Below are 23,552 nucleotides of genomic sequence, written 5' to 3'. Positions count from 1 at the left end.
TGCATGTATGTGTGTATATATATATAATTCCTGGTATTAAGAAAGGAGATGGTTGTTAAATATAGAAGTACAAGTGCAGACATGAAGAATGAAACAGTGTTTAGATAGATGCAAGCAAGGAACAGAAGCAAGGAGAGAAGAAATTGTGCTGCTGATTGAGCAGTGAAGAATCTGGAGGCTGTGCTGCACATTAGATCTTATATAATGTCAGATAAAAATCAAGAAAACACTTGAGTTATGAACCTATAATTCCACCTCACCAGGGTTCTGTTGGCATATAAAACATTATGATAGTTTATGTCACCTGGCCCTGCAGTGAGATTAGAGATCCATAATTCAGAGTTACCTGTTGTTTACCATTATCAGAACTTCAGAAAAAAAATTGTTGGCCAATATTGATTTTTAGTTAAAGTGTGTTTTAGAAAAAAAAAATCATTTTACTCATTAAGATAGGCAGTAACATAGTCTTCATATGATATATCTTATTCAGTGTAAAATATACTGTTCATAGAAAAACTATACTTAAAATAGATTTATATGAAAAGGATGGAAAGTATGTTGTATAGTTGCAGAGTCTTTATCACTTGGGGATATAATATTAAACTGCAGATTCCCCTGCAACTTAAGCAGAATCCTGATCTATTTATTAAGATAAGTACTGTAAGAAAGACAAAATTAACATTTTCTTACTTTGAAATGATAAATGAAGGACTTCAAAACATCACAAGGAGCAGTACTGAATAAACACTTTGGAGCACCATAGCACTACAAATAGCATAACCAGAGACAACGCATGAAGATTTTTTGCAGCAGCTAAACTGCATAGTATCACTAAACTTTTGTACCACAGCTATGCTTAAACATACAGACATATGAAAGTATGCAAATAATATATAACTGCAAAGGGCTAAAGAGAAACGTAATATAAAAAGAGTATAGCAAAATGTGGAAGCAGTGAAGTCTGCAAGATATAGAACAAACAAAAAAATACGTGGAGGAGACAGAACATGACCTCTCTCTTTTGTCCTTCAAAGAGAAAGTGAAAAGCACAAAATTCCAAATATCATCAAGGGATAACAGTGAAAAACAAGGTTGGCCACATCAGCTTCCATTGACTGAGAGAACTGCAGCCTCACTCTGCAGCCCCAGCAATTGTGCACTGTGAGGACCACAGCCTGCAGCACTAATGGCATTGCACCCACTCAGTGCAGCACTATGCCACAGCTAATGTGGGATATGATCATTAAGGACCATCTGTTTGAATACTTAGTGATAGTGATTGATAATGAGTCAGAGCTAACCATTAGCACAAAGTGTATTGCTAATGAATGTCAGCCCAGCACACTGATGCTCTGAAGTTTGAAACAAGCCTGGATTATCCATCTTCTGCATGTTCCCCCTGCAGCCATCTCCAGCTCACTGGTACTGATATAGATGAATACAAGAAGTCACAGTGCCCTTCTGACAGTATTAGATCAATTGCTGTGTCCAAACTTTTACAATAGAAATCTCCCTCCACTCATTCTTTGTTTTCTTGTGCACAGCTTTACATTATTTTACTGCTAGAGAGGCATAGACACATCGACAAGCTATCTTCAGTTTCTGTTACATTTCTCTCACTCATCTTCGGGATGTCACTCAAAAACACTCACTGAGTATTCTTTATTCATCTGTTTTATATTTAGTGTAGGTAAATATATAAACAGATATCTTCCAGTAGCACACTTATAGAGAAGAGTTGAAGTTATCTGGTGCAGGAGGGAATGTATTTTAGTTAACTGCATTAACACTGTTGTTATCTATACATAACGACAACAACAATTTCCATGTTTTTTTTGTCATCTCACATGCAATGCTCATGTCACGGTGAAAAAGGAAAGGAACCGACTCTCCAGTAAAACCTGGTTCCAGAGATATCTAAACATAAACCCAAAATTCCAAAGGCATTACTAATGTACATCTACTAAAAATGTTAATCCACAATTTAAAATCCTCCCTCTTACGCATTAGGTCATAAGAAAAACACATTACAAATAGAGATGATATCTTCCCAATGCATTGTAAAAATAGTTTCAAGAATTTATAGACAGAATTAGTGAGTAAAAAAATAACAAAATCCAAACCCAAATATGTAGTTTATTGAAAGGATGTTTCCTGAAGCTTTAAACTATATTACTACAGTTGTGTAAAAGAGCTGATGCAAATTCACCACTTTCAGAAACATTCCAAGGAGGTCTATTTTTCACCAAAGTCCCTCTGAGTCCAGGAGCTCACTTTGCTCATTAATATAGCTACCAACAATTTATTTTAAATCTGTGTGCTTGCATGGTTGAAGCAAATAATGTTTCAGGGGGGTTGTTTGTTTTCTGCTGTAATTTGTTTTTTAAACCAGTTCCCTCACCTACTGATCTTATTACTGAGGGGATGAAGAGTTCACTTCAAAGAGCGACAGCAGATTGGTAATTATGTGTGATCCAAAACAATAACAGGAACAAGACATACAAGGTACTCCAGTGTTTCTCTACTCACAAAGACAAAAGAGGATTTCTTTGCTGGTTTTCTGTTTGTAATCGCCAGCAGAAAGCCGCCCTGTGTTGAAGGGCAGTGTTTATTTTTATCTGAGTATTTACTCCTTGAGAGAGAGCCAACCCTTTGTGGGAACTTACAATTTATCTCTGAAGACAAAATTGTAGCCTTCAAAGACACATAGTAGGACAAAAGAAACAATTTACACAACTTTGGGTATTTTTAAGAGTGAGTCAGAAGGATTTTCTGAAGGGGGAGGTGAAGTGACAAGAATGTATTAAGGGCATAGCTCCTGCAGTGTTCTTCCCTTCTAAGGCTTGCTTAGAATTACCACAGATTTATTTTCTGCTCAAACACAAACATTCATGTGACATATGTGAAGCTCAGCTTGGCTTACTGTATGTTTTTCTAGTACTTTTACTATAAAATATTAATTCTCATGTGAAAAGAGAGAATCATGACTGAAGGAGATTAACAGATTTAAAGAATTTATTAAATATACAAAATGAGTACTTGTTAATATGAATTTTCTCTCATGTGAAAATTACATGCAAAGTAAAGAACCTGAATTATTATTATTTTTAATTGTGTTCATATAATTTAAAGTTATAATTTTTGATGATTTCTTGAGACAGTTCCTTACTTAATCCCGATATAGGCAAAATTCTCATTGATTTCACTGGATTTGTTTGAATGAACCCATTAAGACATTAATTTGGGGGTAGATCATATAAGATGATAGGCAAAAAAAAGCAGGCTGGAATTCAGAGCAAAATCTTTTATAGTAAACAAATCATAATTAACACTGAACAAAAAATCAGTGAGAAAATATGTCATAGTATAAAATTTTCATGCACCTTGTAGGAGAAAAAAAGTATTAAACACCTGAAAATATATGCTGCATACAGTCTATATACATCAAATACTTGGCCAGTATTTTTTTAAATTCTATGTATGAGTTATTGCCACTCCCACTGTTTTGAAATCCTTGTAAATTCCTTCTGTATGCCTCTTTTTTCCCTATGTGTAATTAGTTACTATGTAAACTACTTAGCAGTTTATGTATCTCTCCTGTCATCAAATTCATTAGCTGTATTATCTTTTACCTACTGTATAAATTCCCTTCATGTTTTTGGTTCAGTCAATTAGAATATTTACCAGCGACTTTACAGAACTTAAACATACATCTATGGTTTTGATGATTTTGAGCTTATGATTCCTGACCATATTATGTAATTTTTTTTTTCATTTTGTTGCTACAATTAACTAGTTTCAGGAGGGTTCTGCTTCACCTAAATGCCTAAGTATACATTTAATTTTAAGTGCATAGGAGAATACACTTGAAATCAGCTAGTCATTCTCAGTTAAGCATGAGCTAAAAAGTCTTACTGAATTAAAGTGTATATATGTTAAGAAATGCTGACATGCCTGCATTTTCACAAGCAGAAGATTTGTGACTTGCTTTTGAATATTTTTTTTTATTTTTAATCTGATTGAGAAAAAATTGCCTAATTAGTAGAAATTGAGACACTGATTATACTGCCTTTCTTACCATCTATTTTCTACATTCAATTTGAATATTATTCATTTGAATAAATTGTGCAGTTATTATTGCGTTTCTTATTTCCATGAGTTGGCTTCTTTTCACCTTGCACCAGCTACAGCACATTGATGTCAAAATCAGGGATGAAAAGACTAAAATTAAGAAGCTGAACTGATTTTACTTGAAACCAGGAAGGCTGTCAATTAAGTTTAAAAGTAAATATTAAGGAGGGACATATAATTTGAGTTATCACTTCTAAGGAAGATGGTGCAAAATTGCTCATCCCTTAACTAAGATAGGACAGAAATTGGTAATAATTGCAAAAGTGAAAAATAGTGACACTTCAGAATCAGGTAAAGAATCAAAACAGAGGTAAATACACTCCTGTACAAATATCAGAAAGCTAAAAATAAAATGCTAAAAGTAAAGTGTGCTTGCTTCATCAGTCTCCATGCATTCATTTCAAATGTTACACATTCATACATATTTGGGGAAACTGAGCTGAAATAAATATGTTATAGGCCAATGACTGTCCGATGAAATATCCACCTTTCTGAATAAACTTCCATTTGAGAATGTATGAAGTGAATATTGGTGCATAACTGGAAGAAATCAAAAGAGCCTCAAGTCCTAAAGTAGGTTTTATGGGAACTTAAGGAGAGCAGGCCTGTAAGGCTGCCAAGCAGATGCAGCAAATATGAAGAGACTATAATGTGTAAATCTATAAATTTGCCCCAGTCTTACTTTTCCCCTGGCAACTGTTCATGGCTTCTATGAGAGACTGCTTATTGGGATGCACACCAGTGCAGCTGTTCTCATGTAGTGTATTCAGTCTAGGCTGAATAGGTGTGGCAATGTCATGCAGCCATTGCTGACATGGGGTTCCAATCCTCTTTCAGCAGAAAGGAAGAGCAGTGCTGGTAAAGAGCAGAAAGAAAATAGGTTTGTTTGCACAGAGCAATGAAGGAATGCCCCTCATTGAGTGCATATGACAAAACTCTGCATAAATCCTTGTGTATGCTTCATTAAACAAGAACAAAGTCTTTTAGTTCTAATGAGTAGGAGTAGCTTTTGAAAACTATTTTTTATTTATAAATTGCTCTTAATAATGTTTGTTGGTTTTTAACTTAGCAACCAGTTCTTCCTTAATAGATGATGATATTTGACAAGTCACAGTAATTATTGTCCCTACAATGAGCAAAGGAAACATCAACAGATACTTTCCCTCATGCAAATACAGAGATATGCTAAAGAAATTAGAAAATAATTTAAACAGTGATAAGGTATTCTTCTCAAAAGTATTTTAATTAACCATTAACTGCAGTTATAACTATGTCCACTGCATTGAAAACTGAATATTTCAACCTTTTTTTTTCAGTAGGTAAAATTCACTTCTGCTGTGATTTATGGTATATCCTTACAGTTCAGCATCTCCCTTCTAACCCTCTTCCAACAAACACTCCTCAGGGGGATTGATTAATTCCATGTCCAATTGAGTGCAAAATATTATTTATTATCATTATTATAACTCTAGTAATTTTAATGTTGTAATCACTGATTTTAACCAAAGGTCATATGTATCTTCCTGTCTTGCTTTCTACATTTTTTTTTCTATATCACTATACCAAAGCTGCAACAGCAGACTGGGCTTACACACTTGGCTGCTTCCCTTCTCCCCATGCTCAGCAGCAGCTGATTTACTCAGTTGTTTAAACAGACTGGCAGGCTCAGCTACCAGTAGTGTTTGACAGTCAGCCTCACCTGTTCAGTCTTTGGCTGCCAAATTCAAATATTTTTTTCTCATCTTCTTTTTAAGTAAAACAATGGTGGAATATTGAGATTGTACATAGCACTGCATTAAGCAGGAACATAATTGCTGGAGAACAGGAACTATATTGATGACAAACTAGAAAAATGAATGTTGATAACCCAGACTTCAGTTCAAACAGGAACACTTAAAGATATTATTGGGCAGAAACTGTCTTCTTAAGGGGGGCAAGCAATGAGGCAGCAGTGCAGTGAGACACAAGTTGAAAAGCAATGGCAGGCTATGGCATGAGACAAGCACTGTAGCTGGCTACCTGAATGTAAACAGTTGCAAGAAACTTCAAATAATTTATAGCAGCAACCAGAACTAGCAAAGACTGCATTTAAACACTGTGCCTTTGTATGAGTACAAGAGAGATATACGTGAACTTAAGAAGGAATATAGAGAAGTAAATATTCAAAGAACTGAAGAATGTGAACCTGCAAGGAGGAGCTCAAAATTCTAGCATTTAGTCCAGATAAGTTTGAGCAGAAGCCTGTGATGGAGTAGTGCAAAGGAAAAAATAAAAAGACAGAAAATAAACCAAAAATATTGTGTTTGATATTTGTGAGCGTCATAATGAAGTGTGAAGATAAGTCGCAGAAAAAAAGATACAAGTACAGTTTCAGGAAAGCTTTCTATAGTCAAGGGCAGTTAACCAATAGAATACCTGGTCTCAGGAAGATTCAAAAATTCATGTATTATAAATAAATTGTTGGTAAAGCATCTGCCAGGTGTGACCTCAATCTTGTACTGAGGCAGACAAAAACTAGATGACTTCTCAACATTTCTCCATTTCACTACTTTGTAAATTACTGGTCTAACTGGCAAGTCTCTTTGTAACTTTTTTTTTAATAACTTTAGATTTTTTGTCCTAAAAAAGGAGCAGGTAATGTAGCCTGGTGATCTTGTAATCCTTGACCTTGTGATGAAGGGAAACATTGGACACAATCTAGAATTACTGTTTTTTTTCCAGTTGTACTCCAAACACTCCTCTAAAAGCATTTTTGTAATAAGCAATTGCAAAAGTTCAGCAAAATAAGTTTTAACTTCAGTGATTCTTTTTTATCAACAATAATCAACTTTAAACTGCATATTCCACTTCAGAAGAGTCCTCAGTGGTTTGCCTTAGCCAGGATTAGTTTCTCTGCACAACGCATCTAGTGGGACAAGTGCTTAGATATACCTCTACTTCTTTACATATTTACAGCATCTGATCTCCTTAACTGTTTCACACTGCTGTGGGGACATGCCACTGAAATGGAGAGAACACTGAGCAGAGAAGGTGAATGACAGAGAAAATGTAGTTTACTGTATGCTGTAGGAAAGGAGCAGAAAAGCAACGTTGGCACAGACAAGAAGGAAAAGCAAAGCTGGATTGTTGACATCCACATTGCAGGCACACTCTCATTTGAAAGATATCATTCAGAAGACTTACCTCTAAATGGATTCATTGAATATATTGCTCCCTGAACCATGATTATGCACAGTGCAAATATATCCCATTTGAGTTCTCCTAAATCACTAATGCATAATAGTAGGAAAGCAAACTGCATTTTGTAAATGTCAGAAAAGTTTAATAAAGCCTGAAGAAGGATATGAAAGTGTCTCTCTTTCACTTAGAGCCATAATTTGTAGTTATCAATGATGATATTCATTACTGAAACAGTGCAGTGATTGAAGTACCTAAGTCAAACTGTGCGCATTAACTACAAAAAATAAATGCAATCATAATTCCATAGGCAGACTCCCTATGCTAGATCCTTAATAAATGTAAATTATCAGCTGAGAATCTGGTCCAGCCTTGCTGTATCTTTCTCCCAATTTAAAAGAAAATGCCATTAGTCGTACATAATAGATACCAACGCTTCTTTTTTAATTAAACACAGCATGACTTTTACATTTTTATGGCACTGTCTGAAAGGAACTCAGAGATCAACCTAGTCGAAGATTCCAGACCTCTCATAGAGGAACTAAAGATAGAAAGAATCATTACAAGTATGAGATTTGTACTAACTACAATGCCAATGACTACTGACATTCACGAAAAGAAATGGAACCTATCTGTAGCACACATGAAAGGCAAAAGAGATACTTTGCAAATATAAATGCTAATGAAAAACTTACATCTAAATATACCCTGATGAGTTCATGAATTCAAATTATTTTCATAATCTTGTATTAACTATCATTTAATAACTTGTTTGGCACAAGGTTTGTAGGAGTCAAAATCTGTTCCCTCTGTTCCAGAGAGCTCCATGTTAAGAAATGTCCAATTCTGATGTCTGGCCACCTGATATACTCTAAGTAATCATGTGATGAAACAATAGTCTAACAATACAGTCTGCTTGCACTATGAAGCCACATACTTCCCACTTCACTGACCTGTTTATTTACCCAGACTAAACTCCTGCAAATGTAGCTTGTCAGAAGAGTAACTGGACTCACAGATCCATCAATCAATCAGAACAGATAGTGATGCTTATTCTGAAGTTCAGCACAGAAGATTTTGAGAAGAAGCTGTAGGTCCCTGAAATACTTAGGGATGCAAATAAATTCATTGTGATGTTGCTATGAATAAGTTAAAGGAACACTGTCAAGGTTGTTTGGCTAAGAAAAATTGTTAGGCAGAAAACTTAAAACAAATAAAACCCACACATGACTTACAGTGCAACCCAATAAGAACAAATCCGAGCAAGCTATTGTTTGGTGCTTGCTGCTCCTTTTTTTTTTTTTTCTGTTTTCCTTTTATTAATATTATTTCTCTCTTTTATTTATATTTCCTTTGTTTCTAAATCTATGCCCTCGAGAGAAGTTGATTTTCCAAAATAACATATTACTACAATCAGGAAGCCAAGGTATACGCGAAGAATTTTTCGGTAGGGTGTTTTATGTTGTGTTTATTAGTGAAATGGCAGGTTCTGTATCTAATGTAAGTACATCACTGAAAAAATCAAGATCAGAGTTCATTCAGAAGATACAGTGGTTATAAATTGATGCAACCAATGAGTTTAAAATCTGGTAATTATTCTCTTAAAGCTGTTGTACTTCTGCTTTGAATCAAAGGGTTAAAATTTCTGCAATGTTTCAGTACCCAGAGGTTTAATAAATTAAAGAGGGCTTTTTAACCTCTTTCATGGATACCAAAAATTATAAAGAAAACTATCCCACTAAGTGCATATTTTTCTTACAAAAAGGTAAATATATGGCAAATGTACTTCTGTTTACATATGCAGAAATGGATCTTGCTTTTTAAGAAAGTGTGGGGGTAATATTAAGCAACAGAAAGTAAAATGATGTATCTATATTTATTTTGACAAATCTTCAACAGATCTATTCTGCTTTCTTTTGGAGAAAAATTTAATCTGTGAAATGCATTCCTAACTCTTTTTCTGGCATCTTTTAAATAAGTTTTTTCATTACAAGCAAACAACCTTAGGAAAAATCAATTGCCCTCCTCTCCCCCCCCCCCCCCTCCCCCAGATCCCCCCCGTTAATACATACTGCTTTGGTTTTTTATTTTATCTTGTTTGGTTTGATTTTGCCTGTTGGGGCTTTCAATCTAAAGTTAGTATCCTGCGTTAAGCAATTCCAACATCACTATGTGAAAATTTTTTTTCTTTTTTCTTTTTTTTAATACCTACTTCAAAATATTTCTGATTTATTATCTGAAAATACAACAGCAACATACAGTAACTTGAAAATGCATATAGCCCATATTTACCTCATGACCATACCTGATATTAAGTTTACTTGCCATTGTCTGGCTTGGTATATTTTAAATGTCCAGAACACCACAGTTTAGGGAAATTCCTCATTGTGGAGGCAGTGTACTTTGATCATAGACTGAAATAGGCAGTAATGGAATTTTTTTCTAGGCTACACTTCGATTATCATTTTTAAAATATTTTTTTAATGACATTTTACAACAGTAAGTTCACTGAATTTCTATTGCTTTGAAAGTTAATATTGGAGCTATTTTTGTTTTGACAAAATAAACATCAGCATATGTTGGGAAATGGCTGCAGGAGCAGGGAAGTCACGGTGATATGTACGAGCACAGTTTGCACTGCAGCACAGACTATATACTCATGGAAAAGTATCAGATGTTGATAGGAGGTTCATGATGCTCCTGGGCCAAGTGACAAACAACTCAAAGCGGACATGAACTGCTTCAGCTGAGCAACTCAAGTTGCCAAGATGTCTATGGGAAACTTCTGTGATTATGTTGTTCACCCTGCTTTCAGTGAAGAAGGCTTCACAGGACTGCTGATAATTGTAACTATAGGTATTTTTAGAGTAAGCTGTCCTTGGTAATCTATTCCGTTTAGCTAGCAGGTGTTCCCTTTGGGCTCTGTGTTATGCACTGGCCACGCTGATATGGTGCTCAAAGGAAACTACACTGTTTGAACCTTGAGAAAAGTAAAAGCAGGAGATGGTCTGTGGCGAGTGGGAGAGGAAAAGTGCACTTTGAACAGGGGACGCCCTGCCAGCACTGCCTTTCACATCCGCTGCCGATGCATCCCTGCCTGGTTTCTTAGGAATAGGATAACAAGAGTTACCTCCCTCAGGATGGTTTCTCACTGCTGTTAATTGTTGGGAATTGCTTAAAGTTGTCTTTCTCTGAGGCTCTCAGCCAATGATTGTGTGCTATTCTCTGTACGCCCCTTTCTTAAACACTATTAGAATAAGGCTGTCCGGGTAATAAACTGAAGCCTGATCATTCATGTATTGAGTCCTGTCGTGCTCCCCGCCCGAGAGCAATCCACTTGGACCCTGATATCCGCAGCAAGCATAAATGATCTCACATCTAATATTAAAAACCTACTAGTTCAACAAATGTTAATTATACTATAAGGCAGTTTGTTGTTAGAGACACTGTAGAAAAATACTTCCCTAAACATCATAGGAGTTCAACAAATGTCATGTAGGTTGCTTCGTAAATAATGCCTCCAATTTATTTTCATGGAAAGTACCACAGATGCAAAGAGAACAATAACACTATTGATAGAACAAATTCTCAGCTACAAAACACTGTTTTTCAACATAGTGTTCAATACTTTTCACCACTGTGCAATGAACAAGAGCCTGCACACCATGCTTGTAAATAATTTAACCAGCAGATGTGACACACTGTTGTTGCCACTGCTGAAATGCACCGCCCACTGTTTGGCTGTGCTCACATCCACTTGTTGGTTTCCAACATTCAGCAAACATCAATGGTCAATAGGTGCTATATTTTCCACATGCAGGTATCCAATCACATACCTTTTCTTCTTATCCATTTCCATGTCAGACATCATATTGTCAATCTGTCCTTCTGCAGCCAACTATATCATGTTGCTGCAGCACAGTAGCATGATATAATGGGATATTAGCAGGAAAGTTCAGCCTCTACTGTCAGAGCACCAACATCTGCCTTTTATGTTGTGGGCCAAGATAATAAAATAGAAAGCATTACTTTTGGAGCAGCCCTCATAAAAAGATGTAGAAAGGGGAAGAAGTGTGTGATTGAAAGATGGTTTAATGTCCCAGAGTATTTAGGAAAGCTTAGAGGGCAGGGATATTCTGAAAAAAAAAAAAAAAAAAAGCAAATCAATAAAAGCATCAGAAAAATAAACAAGGACTTTCCTTAGGCTTCAAGGAGAAAGAAAATCTGAACAAGTATATTCATAATCAGGAGAGCCAGGTCATTGGAGTGAAGACTGAATTTTTGCACATTAAGAACAAGTAATTTTTAAACCCTACTCACTGTACTTCAACAAGTTTTGGAGTCAGAAGCATGCCCTCTCTCTACAAGTACTGAAAGTGGGGTGACTGGAGAGATGGGCTCTCCACTAAGCCCATGCTTACAGTCTTGGAGAAGGAAAGTTTAGACAGGACTGAGGGTGATTTATACATCCTACACCATCAATCTCAGTATGTTGTATAAGAGTAAAGGTAGGTGGTAGCTGGAACTTGGAAGACACATATGGGTTTCATTTCACATTCTCAAAAACACCGTACTGCACCTGTGTAGAGCATAATCACTTAGCTCTGAGGATTGGATACAAGTCAAAACGAAACTTAGGAAACATAACTTTCCATGGCTTATACTAAAAATCAGTATAGAATGGCAAAGTACAGAGACAGAAAAAGAAATAAAAGAAGGCATAAAACTGTTAGTTTCAGCAGTTCAAACTTGTGAGTTTAGTATCTGTGTTTGTTTTTTTTTCTACCAGAAGTTAGCAGTTTCAGGGTGCTGCTAGTGATAAATTAATCTGGCTGAAAACTTGTGTATTTCCATTAGTCATTGTTTGCTGCCTTCCAGAAATGCCATTTTTGAAGGATTGAATTTTAAACTGAGATAAAGTGCACATTTAGACTGCAAAAGATGACATGGAAGAACGAAGAGTTTGCTTAAATTTCCTAGGCTGATCTAAGCACTGCTTTATTTGAATTGAGCATGCAACAAAGGAGGACCTACTCACAGCCTAATTAGAACTGTTCCTGACCTAATTTCCATACTTGTTCCAGTGCACACTTATGGGTCAGTCGGATCATACGTACAAAAGTGCAAGCTAATCCCACACAATTGTGTGAAACATATAGTCTTATTATTCAACAAGCTTACTGTAAACTCCTCATAACTAATTGTTTTGAAATCTGTAGGAGGGCTGACTCATTCTTTCAAAAATACGACATTTGGGAGATTATAAACTCCTACTCTCTAACCTATTTGTGGATCAAGGGAAGAGATGAATTTTCATTTACAGAACTCTTAATACTTCTCACAAGCCCTGGTCAAGAAATTCAGAATGGATGCACATACAGCCAGCTCACATTCCTACCCTTACCAAAAAGGGGAAAAATGATATTAATTTGAAGTATTCTATTGGAATATTTTCCAAATTTTGAACATTTGCAAAGTAATAAACCAGAAGTATTTAACTCAGTTGTTTTTTAACATGTTTTTTAACATAATATGACTTTAAAGGGTGTCTGCTTGATTTCAGACAAGACTCACCCCCTTCATTCTTTCAGTTTTTGTAGTAAAATTATTTCAGAGCAAGTTTTCCTTCTTTTCCCCTTAATTTTCATTTTTACCACTAAAAAGTAAAAATGGGAAGAAAAAAAAAAAAGGAAAAAAGTATTTATCACAAAGATCTAGCCTTGATTTCTCAATTAAATAAACAACAGCCATTTTCTTAGCCTGTATGACCTGATTCCCAGCAAATGATAAGTGATCCAGTATGAGTTCAGGTTTACAAATCTTCTCATGCTCTTCACAGTTTTCAACATTATATAAATAAGAGAACTTCATGCTTTGCTTCAGTATTTCATCGTCCTTAAACCGACTTAGTACTTTGAGAATGCTACAGAAAACAGAAAGAACAGCTATCCTTCAAATAGGTAACCTATTCAAGCAGGAGAAAAGACCTATATTTATGCCCATCTAGAAATTGATACTTGTTTCACAAAATTAATCTATCTTTTCATTATAAAATCCCATACATCTATCAGATCTCATCTAGTTTTCTCTGCATTCTTTGGAGCCACTCTAGAGAGTAACTCATCCCATTCATGGTCCGAATGCATTCATGTTTGTGGTGATTCCCCTTCTGGTGACTGGAGTTAACAGAGAGAAAGCTAAATTTATTGCTTAGATATTGTGCCTAATTTTCAGACTGTTAAACACCCAGTCGGAGTTTAGCCACGTAGTAAGATTTAAGCATTTAGGAGAATGCTTCTTGTTATAATTCAACAACTTCACTCCAGAGCCCAAATACTGCAGAGCCTGGAGGACAGAAAATTAGAGAATAAGAAAACTGACAAAAGGGAATGGTACAAGAGGGTAAAACAGGATGTTCCAGAAAAAGATGTCAAAAGAAAGATTAAACCACTTCTTGAAACAGCCGAGTTAGTTCAGAAGCAGAATCCAAGTTTACTACCTTTTTGCAGTCATGACTATGGTCTTGGAAAAGTGGTAATCAACTTTTAAATTGTTGATTTGTCTTCTTTGGTGAGATTTTTCTTTTCTGTTTTACAGCTGGGCCTCAGAACAGTTATAAGAACTTAACTCTGAAATACTTTAAAAGTGGTGATTTTTGCCAAGATATACTAGCAACCATGTAACACATCCTTGATGAGGTTTAGAGAAGGGGATTGGGTCTCCTTGTCAAAGGTTTGTTTGGTTTGTTTTTTTCTGTGGTTTTCTTTGCAGACAGCTTGAACTATTTCAAAGCAGTCTGCAAAGTTCTTACTCAGAGTAAAACAGATCATTAAACTCTGGCTCCCACTGTGTTCGCATTTAAGTATGCATATGACTTCACTCATGTGAGTAATCTTCTTGACCTCTGGGCCCAGGGATCAGAAGTATACTAGGGTTTGCCTGTCACTGGAATTAATAATATACGTGAATATTTTGGTTATGAATTAAAAATCTACTGCAAAGCTTTCAGTAAGTATACTCCTGTTTATATGTGGAGAAATTAATAGAATTCTGTTTTGTCAAAAAATTTTTCTGGGTTATCATCAAATCTGAGAAGCCTGAAATCCTTCCAAGTGAGAATACTTCTGTGACAGCCCATTAATTTAGCCCTGCTCTCTGTGTCATTTCACTCGCCTTTCTGCTCACTTCTGAATCACTGTGAAAAATTATTTTTAGTTATGCGGGAAGGTTTTCAGGAGCATCATACTAGAAGAATGATTATAAAAAGGATAAGAGGAGTTGCATTGTAGGGTTTACAGTAAAGTTAAATTCACTTATCAATTCCCAGTCTATCATCTTTCATTAGTCAGTTCAGTGCAGGATCTGAACACCGCATGGGCCACTTGTCACAGGGACCAAAAGTGAGATAAGAAATGATGTAAAACTGTTTCCCTTGACAGTACAGACACAGATGGAGACTTCATTCTGACCATATTGTCTGCTTTAGGGCCATCCCTAAAGCTATTAACTATCATAATGACGGGGCTCAAGTTATTTATTTCTTCACAATTTCCTGATGGTTTTGCAGCATTACTGGGCATACTGAGTCCTACTAAAAGCCTTTGTGTTTGTCCTTGAAGGCGTATGCCACATGCAAAATGCTTGATCTAAGGTATTCACTTATCAGCAGAAATACAAATGTGAGATAAAACACCAGTTTTCTACTGTGACTGAACTAACAGAACAGAAACATATTACACTCATTTGCCAAATATCTGTGCTTTCCTGTATTGGGGCTTGAGGATTTTTTAACCGTTTTAATATTCTAGTGATGATTAAAATCAGCAGATAACAGCTATTGTTGCAAAATTTGTTACAATCTGATTCACTTAAGCTGCATTTGTAAAAATTATATTTCCCAACTTCTAGGAAAAAATGGAAAACCGTTTTCAAAATTACAATTTAACAAAAATGAATTTATTGTAATGCAGATCAACAAAATTAAGAAATATCCCTTCCATGTTTTTCCTTTCCACACTTTCTCAGCCAATACAGAGCTCTGTAATTGTAAAATTTCAATAAGCACTTCCATAATTCTGGAGAATAAAAATATTTACAGTTGGAGACTGTGGCAAATCAAGAAACATGGAGAGAAGTGGTCCAGGAATGGGTCACAAATACATTCATAGTATCAAAGGGAACTCTAGACATCATCAAGTTCAACCCCCTTGCTAAAGCAAATTCCCTACAGTAGGCCATACAGGCAGAAGCTCTAGTGGATCTTAAGGAGGATCTTATCTCCAAGGAAAGAGGCTCCACAGATTCGCTGAGCAGTGATTCCAGTGCTCCAATACTCTCACAATAAATAATTCTTCCCTGTGTTTGTATGAAATTTCCTGTGTTACATACTACCCCATGCAAGATGTTGCAGTTGCTAAAAGAATAGTTTCTCATGTTAGAGAGGCTGAAAGGTCTGGACAGTGGCAGAAATGCTATTTCTGACAACAAAATTTCCCAATCTTTTCATAGAACACAGATAATTTCTGGGGAAAAAAGAAGAAGAAAAAAAAAGAGTACAAATGGCCTTGTACAGATTTCGGACCCTTTGGATAATAAAAGATGCTGATATTCTTGGTCATGCCATCCAACTTGGATAACACAACAACCTCTGCATTTTCTTCACATTTTACTCCAAAGACCAGCTAGGCTGAGTTAATGACTGCTTATACATATTAGCTGAAAGTCACTGCAATAATTTACAATGCAAGAAGTGTTATGATAGCTAGACAAGAAGAAAAAAAATAGCAAGATTAATAAGCACTCTAAATAGCTAATTTATGAAAACAACATTTCTCTGTTCAGTGCCAATGCTTTTCCTACTTCAGTATGTTACCCGCAGGTACCCTAGTAGTGAGGAAGCAAGAAAAAGAAGACTGAATTGCTTAAGTGATACATTTTGCATGTCTCGCACTTTTATCCCAGGTGTGGTTATGGCAGGGTTTACAGTTCAGAACAAACTCAACCCCTGAATGCTGCTCTCACAGCTGCCATAATTTCCAGTGTATCTGCATGCATGTCTGCTTCCATGGTGCACAGTATGCCCCTCAGAGAAGGGGAGGCTTTTCAGCTGGTGTTTCTATACAGTTAGCCTACACGTGAACTGTTGAGAATCCCCTTCTGCTGTGTTTGTTCTCCACATCAATGGCAGGTATTCATACTCTTGCTATTCATATAGCTGCTTGTAAATAAATACAGTGCAGCAATCAAATTTTAATTCAATTGGAATGGCAGCTTTGATGCTCAGAGTACTCTTCTGCAAAAATTAATACAGAGATGTTTGGTCCCTGTAATCATAGTGGTGTTTATAATTTGCTGCAAAATAATTCACCTAATAGGATCTTAACTAGAACAAGTTTCATGGTGAATAAATGTGAGCATGTGCTGTACTAACAGTCACTTGTAGGTGATAAAATTGGTTGCCAGATTGAGTGCCACGTAATTTAACAGAATAATTTGTCAATGTTGTTAAGTCTTATTATTAAAAAAATGAAGCATTTAAATATCAAACACCTAGTCAAAAAACCTCAGTCAATAAGATACTTCATTTAAATCTCAAGTTGCAGAGGTATTGTGTAGTAACAGGACATATTTGTGACAGGCCAACAGACAGCATGTATATGTGCAAGTGTGCCTATAAGCTTCCATACAATTGTGTGTGCACAAGTACACACACTCACAAACTCACTATCTCTTCCCCCTCTGCAAATAATCCCTAGGGTATTGACAATGCAGGATGAAAAAACATGCAAAAATAGCTGTCCCTCATACTAAAAATGATTTGTGTTTCCACATTCTTTAAAGGAAGAACAAACAAACAAAAAAGCCTCTTGTGAAAATGGAAGGCAATAGATTGTAACTAAGATCCCTGTTCATAGAGTCATAGAATGGCTTGGGTCAGAAGGGATGTCAAGGATAATCAAGTTCCAACCCCCTCTGCCACAGACAGGGTTGCCAACTGCTAGATCAAGTATTAGATCAGATTACCCAGAGCCTCATCCAATCTGTCCTTAAACACCTCCAGGGATGGGGACATCCTCAATCTCTCTGGGAAGCCTGTTCCAGCACCTCACTACTCTCAGTAAAAATCTTCCCACTAACATCAAATCTAAGTCTCCCCTACTTTAGTTTAAAATTGTTTTCCTCTTGTCCTGCCACTATCTATACTTGCAAAAAGTTGATTTCCCTCATGTTTATAAACTCCCTTTAAATACAGGAACGCCACAATGAGATCCCCCTGCAGCCTTCTCTTTTCCAGGCTGAACAAGCCCAGTTCCTTCACCCTATCTTCATAGGAGAGGTGTTCCAGCCCTTGGTTCATCTTCATGGCCCCCCTTTAGGCCCTCTCCTAAAGCTCCACATCTTTCCTGTGTTGGGGACCCCACACTTGGATGCCGTACTCCAGCTGTGTCCTTCTGAGGGCAGGATAGTGGGGAATAATCACCTCCCTTGCTCTGCTGGCCCCCCCTCTTCTGAATGAAGCCACAGCACACACTTCTGGCTTGTGTTAAGTTTTTTATCAACCAGAAACCCAATGTCCCTCTCAGCAGGGCTAATGTCAAGGATTTTTTCTCCTATATTGTATTCCTACATATTGTAAAAAATATGATTTTAATGATCTGTTAAATTTTGTCAATAATCATATCTCTCAAACGTACCAGATCAAGAATATAATCCTCTCTCTGTGTTTACTTTTATGAGCATTGTTGTCATTTTGAACTCTGGCATCTACAGTCATTTTAGGGCTAGAAATTCTACTAAAATTTAGGCTCCCAACTTCCCATAGTGGAAGCACTTCATTTGCTGTCAATAGGGTCACACATGACAACATTAAATACATGAAAATAAGATGCATTATCTACTTCAACCTGCTTCATGCAAAGAATAATACAATAAACAGTACAAATCAGAGTAAAAACAATTGCAAATACACATTTCTTAAGAGGATAGTTTGGTGAATTAAAGTCCCACTGATTTATGTAGGGATGGTATATTTCATATGGACTGTGGAGCATTTCTCTGCATCAGACTAGCTCATCTGTCGTACTTTTCATACCCTTCCATCTAGTTCAGGAGGAGTACATGCAAGTTGCTTTCAAAAATATAAACTATTAGGACCATACACTTCCAGTGTATATAACACATTTAAATAAACATGCTAAGTTTTGGCTAGCCCCAGACTTTGTGCCTGTGTTAAATCCCAGCCACTAACCTACTGGTAACGTGATTCTTCATTTGTGTAGTTGCTGAAATTGCCACCTTTTACATTATCTTCTCTTTTATTGGAGCAAAGTGAATGACAGACCGATTTGCCAGAGAGGAGTAGCTTTTGATTTCCTATCACATGGAAGTTCTCCAGTTCCAGAATCCGGCACTGATAGCAGAATGTGTTTAGTGCTTGCACTTCTTTTCTCCCCATCCTTAGAATATAAAACAAAATAGAACTTTTTGCCTGATAAGAGGAAATGTGGTCATGTAGCACACAGGCTGCTAAAGGCTCATACATTTTCTGTCACTAGTTTCACTTCTCAGCAGTGAGGTATGGAATAGGCTTTTCTAAAGATTAGAATGTAAGTGGGCGTATACCTGTATGGCCAAGTCTATTATTGACAGCTTTCATTTCTGCTCTACTGGTGCATAAAAATGTGTGGCTTCAAAACACCAGTCCAATTTAGTTGACAGGCAACAGCTATATGCCTTTTAAAAGTAGAGATTTAGAAAAGAAACTCATGCTGAATGAAAGCTCCTACCTTCTCAATCTCTGTTCAATTAAATGACTGCTTTCACTGCAAATTTTACTTCAAAATTTCTGTCAACTGTACCAGGATTTCTATGCATTTTTACAACCCTGTATGTGCATGTGTCCCCGGTGTTACATGAAGGATCATTTTCCATTTCACTTCTAGAAGGAAGACAAAAATTTTCAAACAGAGAGTGAACTCTGAGCACAGCAATCTTTTCTCATGTCCAAAACATCTCTGTGCTTGTCTCCTTGCCTCTGCCTTTCCCCTCAGAAATGTTTCTCCTATCACTGAAGCTATCGTCTCAGGAAGATGCAGAAGGTATCACTGAGCCTTCAATACTTCCTCCTTTCTTAGCTTTATTCTTATCTAACCTTTGTAGGGGTCACAAAGTAAGTTTCCTTACATCTCATGAATCTTCACCGTGATATTTGAACACCTTCTGAATAAAACTCAGTATTAATATTCCTGGCAGATTTCAGACAACTGCCAGCATTGCCAGCACTTCTTACTAGGATTGTAATTCAGGGCCTGGCATGACCATGTCAGCTGCATGCACATGCATCTCTCATCTATTATTTCATTTCCATGTTGTAACAACTGATTTTTGTGTAACTGTGGCATTCAAGCATCTTACTAAATGCATGCAACTACTCAACTGGTACTTGTGCACTCTAGTCCATAGATCCATTTGAATTTGTCGAAATTAGATAATCTAGCTTTAGTAACTACCCAGAAATGCACAGCTCTGAAATCTGTATGCACATAAAGCAATTTTGTTAGAAAAACCTATGTAAGAAATAAGGGAAAATTTATTATCACTGTTATTCTGACAACTAGTTAATCAGTGTAAAAATGAGTGCTAACAAGTTCTATAGCATTGCTTTGAAAAATTCATATATTGTTTAGATGTTCTATGAGGTATGGCAGCACATTTTTTTCTTTCAGTGACACAGGTAAAAATTGCATTGACAGCTGAGCATTTCAAGATGTTTCAGATTATTTCAGTCTTTAGAGATTTTCCGGTCCATATTTCTCTATTTTTTAACAGCTCAAGTCTAAGTTCAGTAGCCACTGAACTGAAACTACAAAAATTTCATTCAATAGGAACATCTTTATTTTCAGTACTTGGAAACAAAAGTTAATATAAAGAAATTGAAGATGTCCATGCAATTTTTAGCTGTGTCACTGAAAGAAATAGAAATATGCTACTGGCTCTGAAAGTCATAAAGTCCATCTTCCCTGCAATGAACAGAGGTATCCATAGCAAGATCAGGTTGCCCAAGGCATGATCCAGTCTCATCTTGGAAGTCTCCAGGGATGGGGCATTTAACACCTCTGGGCAACTTGTTCCTGTGCCTTACCACTCTCACTGTAAAAGACTTTTTCCTTACAACTACCTTCTTTAAGCTTGAAGCATTTCCCCTATAACCACAGACTCTACTAAAGAGTCTGTTTCCTTTTTTCCCATAGCCCTTTTTTAGGTACTGAAATTCCACCATCTGGTGACTTCAGAGCCTTCTCTCCTCCAGGCTGAACAGCCCCAGCTCTCTCAGCCTGTCCTCAAAGGAGAGGTGTTCAATTTCATGGATCATTCTTGTGACCTTTCTCTGGACACACTCCAGCAGGTCCATGTCTCTCCTGTACCAAGGACTCCATGTCTAGACACAGTACTCCAGGTAAGGACTCATCAGCACAGAGTTAGAGAGGCAAGATCACCTCCCTCATCCTGCTGGTCACAGATCTTCTGATTCAGCCCAGGATATGGTTGGCTTTCCAGGCTGTGAGGACACATTGCTGGATCATGTCTAGCTTGCCATCCACCACTACCCCCAGTAGTTTTGTTTTTTTTTTTTTCAGCAGGGCTGCTCTCAATCCTTTCATCCCCCAGTACTGGTAATGAGGATTGCCTTGACCCAGGTGCAAGATCTTGCATTTGGATCCGTTGAACCTCATGAGGTTCTCCTGGGCACTCTGCTTAAACTTGTCCATGTCCCTTTGAATGGCATCCCATCCCTCTGATGTGTCAATCACACTCCACAGCAGTCCACCCATCAAATTCTTGTCTTTCAAAGTTGGCAAGAAGGATGTTGGGAGGTACCATGTCAAAGGTCTAACTAAGTCCAGATAGATACCATCAGTGGCTCTTCCCTTGTCCTCTGATGCAGTGAAATCAAGATAAAAGGCCACTAGGTTGGTCAAACAGAATTTTATCTTGGTGCAGTCATGCTGGTTCTCCCACATCAATTTCCCTGCCTTCCAAGTACCGTAGCATAGCTTCCAGGAGGATCTGTTCCATGATCTTTGCCAGCACACAGGTGAGATTGATAGGTAGGTAGTATGTAGTGTCATCCTTCTTACACTTCTTAAAAATGGGTATGATGCTGCCTTTTTTCCAGCCATCAGGGACTTCATCTGAATGCAACAACTTTTCAAAGTTTTTTTGAGAGTGGCTTAGCAACTGCACCAGCTAATTCCCTCAGGACTCTGGGATGCATGTAATCAGGACCTGTAGACTTCTGGATGTTCAGGTTCCTCAGGTGGTCATGAGCCTGATCTTTGCTTACAGTAGGAGGGACATTGCTTCCCCAATCCCCTCCTATCAAACCAAACATTTGAGGGCTGTGTGGCAAGCAGTTACCAGAGAAGAGTGAGGCAGAAGTTTTTAAGATGTAGAGATGTAGAGCTTCCCTTCCTTCCTCTCCTCAGTAATGGGTACTGGTTAAAATCCCACTAAGATATAGGATTTTAGTTAAATCCCTTACTTAAAATCCCATTCAGGTCAACTACTAGACTATTTCTATCTCCTAGCAATTTGTCCAACGTACCAGAAAATTGAACTGTTAAATGTAGAGAACTGTTTTAACAATATAGATGATGTTATTTTAAAGGAAATAAAACAGGAAGTAAATGTGCTGTTCTATCACTGAGGTACTGTATTTTCCTGTTGCAATTTAAGGGCAACACGGAGAAGATGCACCTATTTGGTGAAATCATTCAGAAATGCTTTTCCCAAAGCAGAAATGCAGACATCTCTATACAAACACAAAATCAGCTATCATTCTTGACCTGTTCACCATACACAAAGTGAAAGGGGACAGTATTTTATATCTTTGTCTTAGTTCTCAAGTGGCAGAGAAAGTATGCTTGTTACTGGCCTTGTCTTTTGGAGAAAAAAAATAAAAAAAGATTTTTAATGAGTGATTCTGGAACCAACAAAAAAGGAAACCTGGCAAAGCTTTCTATTTCCACATAGAGCCTTGGGATTTTTGCCCTTCAGTTTCCAAACAGAAATCTAAATTGCGTTTTTACACTTTTTCTTCCATTATTGTCCTCACTTCACTGATGTGAATTGTGCCAGTGAATTAAGTGTCCTCAGTGTGACACAAGGGAATTGCAAAATATAACTCTTGGAATATGTTACTACTCACTTGTGTTTACATATTTCTTAAAAGAAAGATTTGTGTCTTTGTGTCTTAAAAAAAAAAGAAGAAAGACGAATGATTCCCAGAGGAATTTTGAAGCATGCCTAATAAGCTGATTTAGTAGCAAACAACTTTGAAAAAAAAAATGTTATTTAAATGCTCTAAAACAGCTTTTGCTCTCAAAGACTACTGGTATCTGGGGACCCTTTATCATGTTTCTGCCTCTAGATGTAGCTCATCCCAGTTGCTGAAAATGAGAGTCACTAAATGTGAATAAATCTGTGCTTCCGCTTAAATGAACTTTGTGTATTAAATTACTGGACTGATTCCAATAAAATAAAATAAAACCAAAACCCAACAACAACAGAAACTCTACTATTGTATATTTTTCAGGGGTTTGTGAACCTCGGTAAGTTTAATTTGAAAATGTTAAATGCTGCAATGCAGCATACGTGAAGAGCAAACTCTCCCTGTTTTTTGACAGTTGAATCATTTCATACTCACTCTGCTTTCCTGCTTCCCACAGACACCACCTGCGTGGCTGCACTTGTGTATCCGCACACTCACAGAGTGGTTAGAGTGGACAATAATATTTTCTTTGAAGATAGCTTCCCATCAAGTTAGCATATGGTGACAGCACACTGAGTGAAAACTGGAAGATTGGTTTCTGGGACAAACGCAATCTTGCAGCCTTGAGAATAGCAAAGTAAGAGATATTTAAGGAAGTGATGTCCCTGTCTCTGGGAAGACAGCTGCCCAATGCAAGAGTGCCTCCCATGGCTGAATTTGGCAATAGTTCATGTGCTACTCATGCCTGAAGAGATGGTACACTCCAAAAAGATGACTGAACACGGAATAAGGAGAGAGAAAATAGAAGTGAAGGAGAAGAAAATGAAAATCTTTACTTCTCTTAGCTTCAGTTTATGCTGGGAAATGAAATAATTGTTCTGTAGGTAAATTAGCACCACTTTTGGAAATTTACTGTTCTTCAGATTACTAAGCTCTGATATGTCTTTTTCTCCCCACATAAATATTGTCTTGT

This window comes from Cyrtonyx montezumae, unplaced genomic scaffold (assembly GCF_038088225.1).
Source record: "Cyrtonyx montezumae isolate F1298 unplaced genomic scaffold, pur_monq_1.0 scaffold_2, whole genome shotgun sequence".
Lineage (NCBI taxonomy): Eukaryota > Metazoa > Chordata > Aves > Galliformes > Odontophoridae > Cyrtonyx > Cyrtonyx montezumae.
This window is presented reverse-complemented; position numbering follows the sequence as displayed.